Source organism: Somniosus microcephalus, chromosome 1, assembly GCF_052327205.1.
Source record: "Somniosus microcephalus isolate GS21.2 chromosome 1, FLI_Smic_1.0, whole genome shotgun sequence".
Classification (NCBI taxonomy): domain Eukaryota; kingdom Metazoa; phylum Chordata; class Chondrichthyes; order Squaliformes; family Somniosidae; genus Somniosus; species Somniosus microcephalus.
Genome location: NC_140987.1, coordinates 172,823,024 through 172,839,608, shown reverse-complemented (window position 1 = coordinate 172,839,608; position 16,585 = coordinate 172,823,024).

The following is a 16,585-nucleotide window of genomic DNA, read 5'->3' as shown; positions in this document are numbered from 1 at the left end:
TAATGCTAGAGGTAATAACATTGGTTACAGACAATTATGTAAGTCACTGTAAGAGTCTCTTAGTGGTTTTGCCACACTATACGATTTAAACGCCCACTAACCTGGCCAGAACCTCCAGTCGCAAATGACCAACAGAAAAAAACAGCAATCTGGCAGCCAGCCATCAAAAGCCACACATCTCTAGGAGCAACCAATCACCGGCAGTTTCCAATGACCCACAGATAGCCTCCAGAAGCCATCTATACAAAACTAGCAATCAGCCATTAGAAGCCACCAAACCACTGCCAACCAGCTGTCCAGGAATAGAAAGAAAAGCCAGCCGGAAGCCAACCAATCATCAGAAGCCAGCCAGCTTCCAGTTGTCAACTAGCCGTTGGCTCTCAGCCTGCCGCCATCAGTCAGTCTGCAGCCAGTCTACAAATGAAAGACCGACTCTAGTCAGAGGGTGGGGGAAAAGCTGCCAGAATCCGGGGAAATGGGAAGAGAGTTGCCAGAGTGGGAATTAGAGAGGTGGAGTGAGCTTTCAGAATCGAAGCCTGAAATGAGCTACCAACCACATATCCGCACAATAATTAAGACCGCCTATTTCCACCTCCGTAACATCGCCCGTTTCCACCCCTGCCTCAGCTCATCTGCTGCTGAAACCCTCATCCATGTCTTTGTTATCTCTCAATTTGACTATTCCAATGCACTCCTGGCTGGCCTCCCACGTTCTTCCGTACGTAAACTTGAGGTCATCCCGAACTCGGCTGCCCATATTCTAACTTGCACCAAGTCCCGCTCGCCCATCACCTCTGTGCTCGCTGACCTACATTGGTTCCCGTTTAAGCAATGCCTCAATTTTAAAATTCTCACCTTGTTTTCAAATCCCTCCATCGCCTCGCCCCACCCTATCTCTGTAATCTCCTCCAGCTGCACAGCCCCCTGAGATATCTGCACTCCTCTAATTCTTCCCTCTTGAGCATCCCTGAGTTTAATCGTTCAACCATTGGTGGCCGTGCCTTCAGCTGCCTTGGCCCGAAGCTCTGGAATTCCCTCCATAAACCTCTCTGCCTCTCTAACTATCTTTCCTCCTTTAAGATGCTCCTGAAAACCTACCTCTGACCAAGCTTTTGGCCGTCTCACCCTAATTTCTTCTTATGTGGCTTGGTGTCAAATTCTGTTTTATAACACTGCCGTGAAGCGCCTTGGGACGTTTAACTAAGTTTAACTACATAAAAGTGGAATCAGTCAAATGCACCAGTGCTGCCACCTCTCCTGTCAAATTCTAGCAGCAAATGTTGCCCATCCTGGTCCACAAAGCGATTGACACAAGCACTTGCCAGTGTTTACAGCAGCCAGGAGGAGAACATATGATTGCCTGCAAAAGTTTAAAGTGGCTATCTGTTGTATACTCACCTAATCCACCAAATACACCCCTTGGCATATGAGATTTCATTGTGTTTTCCATTGTAGGGATTCCCATACACTGTAAAACTCTGAATAAGTGGATATTGTCTCCAATCTCACAACTATGAGTCCTGTGTGGAAGTCGGGTGATTGACAATGGGAGAATGTAAGTTTAAGCACTGAGTCAATAGGAATCAGTTTCTGATTCAGGTTATGAGAGGCACTTGGGCATTCGATCTGTGGCACCACTTTCATATGATGGGCTCTCCTTTTCCAGTCTCTAACAGGATAAAAGCTGTTACCCATTAGTTTTACTAAAGTTGTGCAATCGAACAGTAAAATAACTGAGTTAAACCAAATCAGTTGAAAGGAAAAACTGGCAGCTGACTACCAAGTCAATAGCAGCCCTCAGTAAGTCACATGCTTAACACTTGGCATGAACTACTTCCTGGCCAAACAGGGTAACTGTCAAAGCTATGGTAGTTCTACCAAAACGCACCAGTCACCAACACAGTGGGCAAGCACAGCAAGAAACACGAGTGCCAACACCTGGAATCCTTCCCCCTGAGTGCAGCAGGCACAGTGTGAACAACTTGGGGGTTTGATAAGTGTGGGAGTTCGGTGAAATGGCAAAAGGAGGTGCTGCTTTGTCTTGCTTTTCCTAACTTCTCCCGCAGAACAGCGGTGGATCTGAGCGGGAGCAGACCGAGGCCCGAGAGTGGGGATAAAAGCAGCAGCAGACCTGCAACAATAAGAGAAACTGCAGTGTGATGTCACAGGTAAGGCAGGTAAGTGATTGGTCGTGACTGTAGGTTAAGTTTTAAGTTAACATGTAGCATAGAACTAAATTTTAAAAACTAAACTTAATTTAATTAATTTAATAAACTAAACGAAGTAAATAATTTGATTAACTCTAAACTAATTAATTAAATAAATAAAATAATGGGAGAACAGGAGATGTGTTGCTGCTGCAATATGTGGGAGCTTGTGGACATTTTTGTCCAGGGCAACTACATCTGCGGTAAGTGTCTGCGGCTTGAGGAACTTCAGCTCTGAGTTGAGGAGCTGGAGTCCGAGCTGCAGACATTGCAAGACATCAGAGAGGGAGAAAGTTAGCTGGACCTTTTGCTCCAGGAGGCAGCCACACCCCTTAGATTAAATACTTTAGAATTGACACGTGGTCAGGGGCAGGAGGGTGTGACTGCGAGTGAGGCAGGTACGGGGATCCAGGAGGTAGTATTGCAGGAGCCTCAGTCCCTGCACTTGTCCAATAGATTTGAGGTTTTTGCAACCCTTGTGGACAAGTGCGGGGTCTGAGGGGAGGACAAGCAAACTGTGGTACAGGAAGCCATTCAAGTGGGGGGAGTAAAAAGGAAGGTGGTTGTCACAGACAACCATATAGTTAGGGGGATAGACACTGTTCTCTGCAGCCAGGGGCATGAGTCCTGAAGGCTATGTTGCCAGGGTAAAGGACATCTCCTCCGGGCTGGAGAAGATCTTGGAGTGGGAGGGGGAGGATCCAGTTGCCGTGGTCCACGTAGGTACCAACGACACAGTTAGGACTGAGAAAAAGGTTCTGCTGAGAGAGTATGAGCAGCTAGGGACTAAATTAAAAAGCAGAACCACAAAGGTCATAAGCTCTGGATTATTACCTGAGCCACGACCAAATTGGCATAGAGTCAATAGGATCAGGGAGATGAATGCATGGCTCAGAGATTGGTGTGGGAGAAGTGGGTTTAGATTCGTGGGGCACTGGCACCAGTACTGGGGAAAGAGAGAGATGTTCCGTTGGGACGGACTACACCTGAACCATGCTGGGACCAGAGTTCTAGCGAATCGAATAACTAGGGAGGTAGATAAGGCTTTAAACTAAATAAGGGGGGGGTGCGGGGTAGGGTCCCGGTGAAGAGAAATCTAGAATGCTAAAGAGAAAAGATAAGGAAGCAGTGCAGAAAAGGGATTGGGATAAGGATAACCAGATTGTGTCAGGAAGGGACAGAGCGTACAAACAAAGGAGTGCACGAACAAATAGAGTCCGGGTAAGAGAAAATGATAAGCCAAATAGGGCCATAGTATAAAAAAATGTTAAGATATCTAAAAATGTTAAAAAGACAAATCTAAAGGCACTGTATCTGAATGCACGAAGCATTCGTAATGAGGTAGACAAATTAACAGCGCAAATAGATGTAAACGGATATGATATAATTGCGATTACGGAGACATGGCTGCAGGGTGACCAAGGCTGGGAGCTGAATATCCAAGGATATTCGATATTTAGGAAGAACAGGCAAAAAGGAAAATTGTGTGGGGTGGCGTTGTTAGTAAAAGATGAAATCAGAGCATTAGTGAGAAAGGATATTGGCTCAGAAAATCAAGATGTAGAATCAGTCTGGGTGGAGCTAAGAAGCACCAAGGGGCAGAAAACATTGGTGGGAGTTGTCTATTGGCCTCCAAACAGCAGTGGTAATGTAGAGGACGGCATCAAACAGGAAATTAGAGATGCATGTAACAAGGGTACTACAGTAATCATGGGTGACTTTAATCTACATATAGACTGCCCAAACCAAATTAGCAATAACACTGAGGATGAATTCCTGGAGTGTGTACGAAATGGTTTTTTAGACCAGTACGTTGAGGAGCCAACTAGGGAACAGGCTATCCTAGATTAGGTATTGTGCAATGAGAAGAGGTTAATTAATAATCTTGTTGTGCAGGGTCCTTTAGGGAAGGGTGTCCATAACATGATAGAATTCTTCTTTAAGATGGAAAGTGAAGTAGTCCAATCCGAAACTAGGGTCCGAAATCTAAACAAAGGAAACTACGAAGGTATGAGGAGTGAGTTGGCTATGATAGATTGGGGAGCTTCATTAAAAGGCATGACGGTGGATAGGCAATGGCTAACATTTAAGGAACGAATGCATGAATTGCAACAGTTATACATTCCTGTCTGGCACAAAAAACCAAAAGGAAAAGCAGCCCAACTGTGGCTAACAAAAGAAATTAAGGATAGTATTAGATCCAAAGAGGAGTCATATAAAGCTGCCAGAAAAAGTAGCAAGCCTGAGGATTGGGTGCAGTTTAGAGTTCAGCAAAAAAGGACCAAGAGATTGATTAAGATGGGAAAAATAGAGTATGAGAGTAAACTTGCAATGAACATAAAAGCGGACTGTAAAAGCTTCTACAAGTATGTAAAAAGAAAAAAATTAGTTAAGACAAATGTAAGTCGCTTTCAGTCAGAAACGGGAGAATTTATAATGGGGAACAAGGAAATGGCCGAGCAATTAAACAAATACTTTGGTTCTGTCTTCACGGAAGAGGACACAAATAACTTCCCAGAAATGCTAGGGAACCAAGAGTCTAGTGAGAAGGAGGAATTAAAGGAAATTAGTATTAGTAAAAAAATAGTGCTGGAGAAATTAATGGGACTGAAAACCGATAAATCCCCAGGGCCTGATAATCCGCATCCCAGAATACTAAAAGACGTAGCCATGGAAATAGTGGATGCATTGGTTGTCATCTTCCAAAATTCAACAGATTATGGAACAGTTCCTGCAGATTGGAGAGTGGAAAATGTTACCCAACCATTTAAAAAATGAGGGAGAGAGAAAACAGGGAACTATAGCCTAATATCAGTAGTAGGGAAAATGCTAGAGTCTATTACAAAGGATGAGATAACAGGACACTTAGAAAATGTCAATGGGATTAGACAAAGTCAACATGGATTTATGAAAGGGAAATCGTGTTTGACAAACCTAGTGGAGTTTTTTGAGGATGTAACTGGTGGACTAGATAAGGGAGAACCAGTGGATGTGGTGTATTTGGATTTTCAGAAGGCCTTTGATAATGTCCTACATAAGAGGTTAGTGTGCAAAATTAAAGCACATGGGATTGGGGGTAATATACTGGCATAGATTGAAAATTGGTTAACAGACAGGAAACAGAGAGAAGGAATAAATGGGTCTTTTTCGGGGTGGCAGGTGGTGACTAGTGGGGTACCGCAGGGATCAGTGCTTGGGCCCCAGCTGTTCACAATATATATCAATGATTTGGATGAGGGAACCAAATGTAATATTTCCAAGTTTGCTGACGACACGAAACGAGGTGGGGTTGTGAGGAGGATGCAAAGAGGCTTCAAGGCGATTTAGACAAGTTGAGTGAATGGGCAAATACATGGCAGATGCAGTATAACATGGATAAATGTGAAGTTATCCACTTCGATAAGAAAAACAGCAAGGTAAAGTATTATTTAAATGGTGATAGTTTGGGGAATGTTGATGTACATAGGGACCTGGGTGTCCTTGTACACCAGTCACTGAAAGCAAACATGCAGGTGCAGCAAGCAGTTCGGAACGCAAATGGTATGTTGGTCTTCATTGCAAGAGGATTTGAGTACAGGAGCAAGGATGTCTTACGACAGTTATACAGGGCCTTGGTGAGACCCCACCTGGAGTACTGTGTGCAGTTTTGGTCTCCTTACCTAAGAAAGGATATACTTGCCATAGAGGGAGTGCAGCGAAGGTTCACCAGACTGATTCCTGGGATGGCAGGACTGTCGTATGAGGAGAGACTGGGTCGACTAGGCCTGTATTCACTAGAGTTTAGAAGAATGAGAGGGGATCTCATTGAAACGTATAAAATTCTGACAGGGCTAGACAGACTGGATGCAGGGAGGATGTTTCCCCATGGCTGGGGGGTCTAGAACGAGGGGTCACAGTCTCAGGATACGGGGTAGGATATTTAGGACTGAGATGAGGAGAAATTTCTTCACTCAGAGGGCGGTGAACCTGTGGAATTTTCTATCACAGAAGGCTGAGGAGGCCAAGTCACTGAATATATTTAAGAAGGAGATAGATAATTTCTAGACACAAAAGGCATCAAGGGGTATGGGGAGAGAGCGGGAATATGGTATTGAGATAGAGGATCAGCCATGATCATATTGAATGGCGGAGCAGGCTCGAAGGGCCGAATGGCCTACTCATCTAATTTTTTTATGTTTCTATGGTTGTCCACAACTTGAGCAAGTCAGGACAGCTACTCAGAACCAGAATGTACCATGTGTACTATAGCTTGTACATGTTAGACTATAATTTAATGTCCATCAATGTGTTGCAACCAAAAGCAAATACTTACTTTGTTCAGGGAAGACTGGTGGACTAAAAAAAAGTGTAAAGGGGAAAATGAAGACAAAGATTTTAAAAGTAAGGAGGGAAACGTAGAAAACAAAAGAGAAGTCAAACTAAAAACTCAAATGTGTCAGGAAAGAAGCGAGGACATTGTTTTACTCAGTAATATTCTTTATCTGTATAACAAAATACTCAAACATTCAGTTCATCAAATACAATTTTCAGGGGTATTTTCTCTACATATGGGATTGCAACAAATAACTTGTTGGCTTTCTCCCAAATTCCTTCCAATGTCCTATTTGGCCAGTTGCTGGAGTCATAAAGTATTGCTCCAGGAAACCCCATCTGACTTCTCTTTGTCTCTGCAGGCATTTACCACAGCTGCTGGCCAGCACCTTCTTGCTCAGTGTGGTTAATATTGGGAGCGAACCAAAGTGAGGCAATGAACCAACATCCTCTCATTACAAACTACTGAGTATTTCCATTTTAATGCTTCTCATCACCACACTAAATGTTTCCCTAATTTTATTTTTGGTATGATAAAAGTATCATCCCTGTGCTTTTTATTTTCTTATTAAAAAGGCTGCAACTGTTACAGGCGGACTTTTACAGCCGGAGTACTGCATCTAAAAACTGTCTGGAAAATACAATGAAAAATTGAGAATTACTACTGTTTCAAAATGAGGACACCCCATCACTAAAACACAAGAAAAGTCAAGAATGAGAACCCACAGCATTCAGCCCTTGAAACCCATTCAAGTAATACCCTATCTCTGCCATTTTAGCATTGAGCTGCTAATAATCATCTTCTCATAATCCTTGGTTTTGTACCTAGAGCCATAAAATGCAAGAAAGTCATAAATATTTTTAAAAGGGAAATAGTTGCTTGAAAAAGAGGAATATTAGAGGGTATGGGGAGCAGCACAAATAGTGGGGGTTATATTAGGTGGCTCATGGAGAAAGATAATAACAAAGACTTAATGGGCTAAATGCCTTGTTTCTATTATTTTAAGATACCCTGCCTGACAATTATCTCCTCTTCTCCCCTGAAGGCGTGACAGTTTCACAGATGCCAACAGTTCTCTGGTATCTTGCTGCAGTAATCATTCTTTATGTGTGAGCAGGGAGAGTAAGTTTGGGGAGGTATTTTACCATTGAAGGCATTACAACCTATGCTCATCTGTTATCACACATATGTATGTTCCATTAATGGTCATTTAATTTCCCTCTCCCTTTCCTTAGCCTGGGCACATTGATGCCATTTGTCATGTTCTTAGCACTGTCCTAAGTGAGAGTAGCCAACTCAGCACAAACTGGGGATCGAGGACAATGTATTCTTGAAATGTAGATTATATCCCACAACTCCTCATGTATCTTTTATAAATAAATTCTATGGAAAGCCTCCAGCACATGAATGGAACTTTATTTGTGGGGATTCACCAGCTCAACTCAGTACCAGTAAATATAATTTCATAATTGCAAGTTCTTTCATTCTTTCTAGATCCACTTGTCAGTCATGAGGTTATGTGAGCTAAAGAATACATCGAATTCATTGTACATATACATACACACTGGAAATGTATACTACAGTTATTGTTGTAATTTACTTCAAGATAAGCACTATAAAAATTTTGAAATATACCGCTGAGGAATAAGTTGCCTACAGACTGCTACTACCGCTGATTATTCATCAGCCAAATAACAAGCAAACATGTGACTGAGATGAAAGCGATAAGACAAGTAGTTACAATATAAGCATGTTTCTCTAATTTTTTATATTTTATGTATTTTTTTTGTTCTGGTTAATTGTCCTTCATCTTTGGTTTGCCTAACTAGTGGGATATAGTGGTTTGTGCTCCCAAGTTCAGTATTATGAATTAGCACAAGGAAGTAACAAAGGTATTGATTGGAAGGTACAACCCACATTCATTCTCTTTACTGATACAAGATCAATGGCTAGGGGTTCTGGTGAATAACAATATCAGACAGGATACAGTTATTTGGGACCATACTAATACAGATTGAATGGTACTCTGAGCTTTATTGCCTTTTTCAATGACTTCAAAATCCCAGGGCAATTTAAGCTTCTGGCATATAAGATATTTTTTGAAATAATTATTCTTCATGCTTCAGAACTCCTGGCCGTGCAATGGAGGGACTTGCTGTAGTCCAAATATGAGATCCAGGACCAAGCTCTGAGAAGGTAAATGGTTCCAGCCAATAGCTTGGAGGGGTAGTTATGCTCACAGTGGCTATGCCTCTTTGCTGAAGCCCCTCAAGTAAAGATTCCGATTAAGAAGTTGTTGATGACTAAGCCAGGTACAAGTCACTGGACTTAGCTGTTCAGAATATAAGACAAAGAAAGAAAGACTTACATTCATATAGCACCTTTCACAACCACCGGATGTCTCAAAGTGCTTTACAGCCAATTAAGTACTTTTCTGGAGTGTAGTCACTGTTGTAATGTGGGAAACGCGGCAGCCAATTTGCACACAGCAAGCTCCCACAAACAGCAATGACCAGATAATCTGTTTTTGTTATGTTGATTGAGGGATAAATATTGGCCAGGACACAGGGGATAACTCCTCTGCTCTTCTTCGAAATAGTGCCATGAGATCTTTTACGTCCACCTGAAAGAGCAGACAGGGCCTTGGTTTAACATCTCATCCAAATGGCAAGCGTTTCCGCTTTGGGCATAATCGGCAATAAGGGCACAAATTGCACTCTCAATTGCGCAGTTTTATTAATACAGTTGAAAGTGAGTTCATAGAATCAAAGAATGGTTACAGCACAGAAGGAGGCCATTCGGCCCGTTGAGTTCACAAAAAATTGGTAATTTTAATCAGAATGTCTGGTCCACTACCTGTGAGTAACCCGATTTCAAATAACTGAAAATGACTTTTAAAAGAACTATACAGACCATTTATTAGTTACAGTAGTCAGTTTCTTAGTAAATTTTTAAAAAATATTTAAAACATGCCCATGAGTGTTCTTGTGCCTAAAAAACCCTTAATTTTAAGAGCCTCGTCGAAGGGCCACAAACGGGCAATTAGCGGAAACTCGTCATGGTGATTAATTCATCCTGGGGGCATGGCCAGTTTTGTGGGCAGGGCTGGCTTCTAGCCGATGTTTTAGCGCAAAAGATCGCAGAAACTCAATTTGCGCTGAACATAATTTGTGCTTAAAATTCCTTGATCTTTTGTGCTGGTTTGGCCGATTTCAGGCTAAATGTGCTGAAAAAAACCGCAACCTTGCATAAACTACAGGCCACGATAATTACAGATTAAGAAAGCCATTTAGCCCAACTTAATTCATCTATCCAGAAGCACTCTCCAGACCCCCAATGCAGGATTCAATTGTTTAATTAAATGATCTCAGGATTTTCACCTCCACTACTCCATCTGGGAATCTGTTGATCATTCTCTTTGTGAAGACAAATTTCCTGATATAAGTTCTAAATTTGCCTTTTACTTGCTTGAACCTGCAGCCCCTTGTCCTACTTTTACAATTTACTTCAATATTATGGATTTACCTTTTCCTCCCCTAACTATTTTATATACCTTCATAAGGGTATTTCTCAGATCTCTCCTTTCCAGGCTGAAAAGTATAAGTTTCTCCAGTCTTTCCTCATAACTCAGATTTCTAACACGATGGATCAGCCTCTCAGCTCTTCTCTGCACTGTGTATATCATTTGAAGCTCTCCCTTGTATCCTCCTAAGCAGAACTGGATGTAATAATTCAAGGTGTGGTCTGACCAGAGCACTATACAGTTTGACTTGTATTTTACTGTTTTGGCTTATTAGTTCAACATTCTACTTTTTTGACTCTGTCTTTTTTGATTGCTGCTCTACATTTGTTGGACATGTTGAGCGTTGAGTCTACTAAGACACCTAGGTCTTTTTAAGTTTCATTCTTTGCTATTTCAACACCATTCATAGCATAAGTATATTGCTTATTTTAACTACCTACGTGCAGTACTTTTCATCTGCCTGCATTAAATTTCATCTACGATTGTTCTGCCCACATACTTATTTTGTCTAATTCATTCTGTAATTTCTGAGCTGCTTCCTCTGATTCCATTGCCCTTCTCAGTTTGGTAACATCAGCAAATCTGACCACTTTGCATTGAGTTTCTGAGTCTAGATCATTTACGTAAATGAGAAACATTAGTTGCCCCAACTCTATACCCTGGAGCACCCCACTCAGTACTCCCCCTTCTCCACCCCAACATAATTCTGCTCATGAGTACTTGTCGTTTCCTACCCTTCAGCCAGTTTTGTATCCATTCCCAGGGTTTACCCTGAATCTCGACAGCTTTGAGTTGACAAATAACATTTCACGTGGAACTTTGACAAATATTTTTGAGAAGTCTAATACACTCTCCTAGGGCTTTTCACAATCCACTCGGGATGTCACTTCCTCAAAGAAGTTGAGGAGGTTGGTTAGGCAGGATCTTCCCCATCTGAATCCATGTTGACTACATTTTACAATATTATTGTTCAGATACTCATTTGTGTTTGATAATCAATTATATTATTTTACACAGAATGTAAGTGAAACGAAGGAATCTGTAGCAGCCTGTCTGTTTTATCATTTTCTTTGATTATGGGTACCACATTTGCCTGTTTATAAACTATTGGTACCTCTCAATGTTTAGTGAGCCCTTCATAATTGTTGCCAGTGCCTCACAAATTGCCCTAGTCTTTCTTGTTGTGTATGTCCCTTTAAGGGAATAACTGGTCTTAGGCTGCAGTACTGGCAGTGACCACCCCTGTATAAAAGGCCCTAGCAGGCTTCTGTAGTTTCAGTTTCAAGCTGCCTCTTGTTCAGTAAAGTACCTGTTAAACTGTTCTCCCGAAGTCCGTGTATTATTGAGGCGTGGACTTTACAGTGGCGACGAGTAAGTTCGAACTCACCTGCAGTGTGGCACCATCTCACGGGGATCTCGCCTGAAAGGAAGGTCCTGGAAGGTTGTAGTCTGAGCAACGGGCGTCGACCGAGGGCAACCGCCCAAAGAATCCATCGGTGTTTGGAGAATTGTGGGAGAGACTGTGGTTCCAGCGAATCGTGCTGGTAGCAGGTAGCGCGCTGACCCTTCCGGACTGCGGCGGGTTCAAGCTCGATCGAGCGGCTCTACAAATCGGGCCGCACAGCGTCGCCGGGAAAAGAAAACAAGAGAGGGTGGAGCGCACAGGGCACGGTCGGTGCTCGAGGACAGGACAGCGGAGAGAAACTAAACGGGGGAGAAGGAAAGCGAGACGCGCCGAAGCTGCGGGTCGCCGCCATTACCCCGTAGAACGCTAGGAGCAGCGTGGCAGTAAGGGGAAGAAGCAAAAGCGCGGGAGGCGCCATTTTATCCCGTTGGGGAAGAAGCAAAAGCGCGGGAGGCGCCATTTTATTCCATTGGGGAAGAAGCAAAAGCGCGGGAGGCGCCATTTTAAATCGGCAAGATGCCGAAAAGTGGCAGTATCACTGCTTTCGACAACGAGGTAGAAGACTGGACCACGTATGTGGAAAGAATTGAAGTGTACTGCAAGGCAAATGAGGTGGCTGATGGAAAGAGGGCGCCGGTATTATTAAATCTGATGGGTGCGAGTACGTACGGCCTATTGCGGAATTTAATTACCCCAGCTAAACCAATGGAGAAAAGTTTTGAGGAGATTGTTCATATCTTACAGGAACATCTAAGCCCTACACCACTGCTGATAGCAGAAAGATTCAAGTTCCATAAAAGAAACCAGCACAAAGATGAGAGCAATGCTGACTATCTTACGGAACTACACAAGTTATCGAAGCACTGCCAGTTCGGAGCAGGACTGGCAGACACCTTACGGGATAAGTTTGTCTGCGGGCTCCAGAGTGAAGGAATCCAGAAACGACTACTTGCAAAAAAGGACCTGACGCTAGAACAGGCTTTCAGCGTGGCAGTATCCTACGAAGCAGCAGCACGGGGAGCTGCGGAAATACAACAGAAACCACAAGAATACAGCGCTAACGAAATGGCGTATGGAGCCGAAAAGTGCTATCGCTGCAGCAGAACAACCCATGAGCAGAAGGACTGCTGGTTTAAAGACAAAATATGCAGGCAATGCAGGAAAATGGGACATATAGCAAGAGTCTGCAGGTCGGGAAAGAAGACCAGCATGACAAGAACTACTAAGGAACAGTACAGGAAAGTAAAGAAACTGACAGATAGTAGTTCAGAAGATCAGGAGAGTGATAAGGACTCCGGGAGCAGGCGACTAAGTTGTTTAAAGTTACACAACGTGATCGCAAAAGAAGATCACCGAACCATTTGGGTCACCCTCATGATAGCAGGGTCCCCAGTGAAGATGGAATTGGACACAGGATCAGCCCTAACTGTCATGAATCGACGAGACTATGAGCGGCTATTCTCACACATACCCTTAAAGGACACGTCCATTGTATTGAAGACATACACGGGGCAAAAGGTCTACCCCAGAGGAAAAATAAGGGTGCCAGTTGAATATAACGGAAAGGAAACACAGAAACTATACATGTATATACTACGAGATGGAGGACCACCATTATTGGGACGTGAATGGATCCGAAGACTACAATTGGATTGGGATTCCATTCTGGCACTAACTGTGACTGACAAAAAAGATGATGACGTCGCACAAATTCTATCCGACGCGGAAGAGGTGTTCCAACAAGGACTTGGGACTCTAAAAGGAGTAAAGGCAACCATAAAGATTGAGGATAATGCAACCCCAAAATTTTTCAAGGCCAGACCGGTGCCATACGCGATACACCCAGCTGTGGAAGCTGAACTGGAGATTCTGGAGTGTTCGGGGGTGCTGTCTAAGGTGGACTGGAGCGAGTGGGCCACACCCATCGTTCCTGTAATGAAGAAAGCATTGAGCAGCACGCCTGGGGAGCCAAGGAAGGTTCGCACCTGTGGGAACTTCAAGGTGACTGTGAACCCAGTCCTGCACACAGTACAGTATCCGCTTCCGCGGATAGAAGATATTTTCGCCTCACTATCTGGAGGGAAACGTTTTACAAAGATTGACCTGGCTCAAGCGTATCTACAAATGGAGGTGGAAGAAGCATCTAGGAAATACCTCACGATAAACACTCACAAAGGCCTTTACCAGTACAATCGACTGGTATTTGGGGTAGCATCGGCCCCGGCTATGTGGCAGAGGGCAATGGAACAAGTCCTGCAAGGGATCCTGGGGACCCAGTGTTATTTGGACGACATCCTGGTTACGGGCGAAAATGACAATGAACACCTTGCCAACCTGGAACAGGTGCTCACAAGATTGCAGGAATATGGGCTACGAGCCAACCGCCCCAAATGCGAGTTCTTCAGGAGACAAATCTCGTATTGTGGCCACATGATTGATGAGGAAGGGTTGCATAAGTCGCCGGACAAGATTGAGGCTGTAGTCAAGGCTCCAGCACCAGAAAATGTGTCGCAACTGAGGTCGTTCCTCGGTTTGGTGAACGACTACCATAAGTTCTTGCCGAATTTTATCTACAATTCTGCACCCACTGAACGCCCTCCTTCAAACTGGTGTAACATGGAAATGGAGTGATGAGTGTAAGCGTGCCTTTCAGGAATGTAAATGCCAAATCACGTCAAAAGAAGTATTGGCCCACTACAACCCAACACTACCGATTCGGTTGGCATGTGATGCGTCACCTTACGGCATTGGAGCGGTGTTGTCACACAAATTCCGTGACGGTTCAGAGAGGCCAATAGCCTTTGCATCGCGCTCGCTAACCTCAGCCGAGCGTAACTACGCTCAGATTGACAGGGAGGCCCTCAGCCTGGTGTGGGGGGTGAAGAAGTTCAATCACTATCAGCACGGGCAGAAATTCACCCTACTGACTGATCATCAACCCCTGGTCTCAATTTTTAACCCAAAGAAGGGCGTTCCGGTGATGACGGCGCAACGGCTGCAAAGATGGTCACTTTTTCTAGGAGCACATCAGTATGACATAGAGTACAAAGGTACGAAACAACATGGAAACACTGATGGGCTGTCGCGCCTACCGTTGCCTACGGCGGAAGAAGCACCTGCAGTGGACCCGGTGGAGATATTCCATGCGACCATAGTCGAATGTTTGCCTGTTACAAACGCAAGTATTGAGAAGGAAACCCGAAATGACCCGACACTCTCTCGGGTCTATGATTTGACGGTGAAGGGATGGCCAGCATATAGCGACTCACTGTTGCCAGCATTCTCGCCAAGGAGGGAACAGCTGTCAGTGTGCCGGGGAACCTTGATGTGTGGATCCCGAGTGGTAATTCCACCCAAGTTGAGAGATAGAGTACTCAATGAGCTTCACGAGGGTCATCTGGGAGGGGTAAAAATGAAGAGCCTAGCCAGGGCGTTTGTGTGGTGGCAGGGAATCGATAAAGAAATTGAGGATATGACCAAGAGATGCACAGGATGCCAGAAGGTCCAAAACGCTCCACCACAGGCCCCGCTACATCCATGGGAGTGGCCCTCATCTCCATGGCAATGGGTACACATTGATTTCGCTGGTCCATTTATGGACTCAATATTTCTAATCGCTGTGGACGCCCATTCGAAATGGCCAGAGGTCATTAAAATGTCCTCCACCACCACGGAGAAAACTATTGCAGTCCTAAGGACCATCTTCGCCAGGAATGGGTTGCCAGAACAGATCTGTTCCGACAATGGCCCACAGTTTGTGTCGGAGGATTTCCGGAGGTTCCTGAAGAATAATGGGGTGAAACATTACACATCTGCCCCATATCATCCATCCACAAATGGATTGGCTGAGAGGTTTGTTCAGACCTTTAAAAAGGCCATAAAGGCAATGTATAATGACGACATACCACTGCAACACAAGGTGGATAACTTCCTGTTTGCCTACCGGAATGCGACACATGCAGTAACCAACCAAACTCCAGCCGTACTGTTTTTCAACCGGAGACTAAGATGTCGCTTGGATTTGCTCAAACCAAACATAAGACGAGATGTTGAGGATAAGCAGTTCCAGCACATAAATGAGAAGCCAACCAGGAGCTTCAAGATAGGGCAACCAGTCTTGGCCCGCGACTACCGAACAGAAAAATGGCGGCCAGGCACGATATGCACACAGCAGGGACCACTAATGTACACAGTGGACGTTGGAGAGAGCATCGTGAGACGCCATGCTGACCAGATTCTAGAGTCACAGGAACAAGCCAAACCTGTACCACAAGCATGTGCACCTGGTAATGAGCCCGAAGTACAGATTGCGTCTACCTCAGAAGCAGGGGTATTGGAAGCTGACGAACCAACCAATGACAATGAGCCAGAATTGACTCCACCGCCAGAACAGGATACTCGAGAAAGGCGCTCTCCAGTCCGGATCAGGAAGCCTCCTCAAAGACTGAACTTATAAATGACTATTCCAGTTGATGTATATATTACTGAGAAAATTGTAATTGTAATTACTTATTATTTAGTTGTTAAATGAATGTTATGTACTGTTTATCTAAAAGGGGAGGAATTGTTGTGTATGTCCCTTTAAGGGAATAACTGGTCTTAGACTGCAGTACTGGCAGTGACCACCCCTGTATAAAAGGCCCTAGCAGGCTTCTGTAGTTTCAGTTTCAAGCTGCCTCTTGTTCAGTAAAGTACCTGTTAAACTGTTCTCCCGAAGTCCGTGTATTATTGAGGCGCGGACATTACATTTCTCAGTGCTCTGAGATAACAGTCATCTATACTTGGTGATTTATTTGTTTTGAATCCTTTTTGCCTGCCTTTATAACAGTCATTGATTTTACTTTGATAATCTTGTTCGGGGAGGTGTGTGGATCAGTCTTGTTTTGTGAATACTTGGAGGAAGTAATCATTCAGAATATAAACTCGCTTGTGCTCATCCTCAGTTTTGATTCTAATTGCACCTTTTATGATTTCCCCTTCTCTAACTGTTAGAGTACTAAAATCATGTTTTATTGCTCGGTTGAGCCTCTGCTACTACACTTCTTTCTAAATCTCTCTTTTTCTCCTCTGATCACCCTTTTAATGTGTTTCTGCATTTTCTTATATTCATCCTAATGAATTCCTTTCCCTTTCTCTCT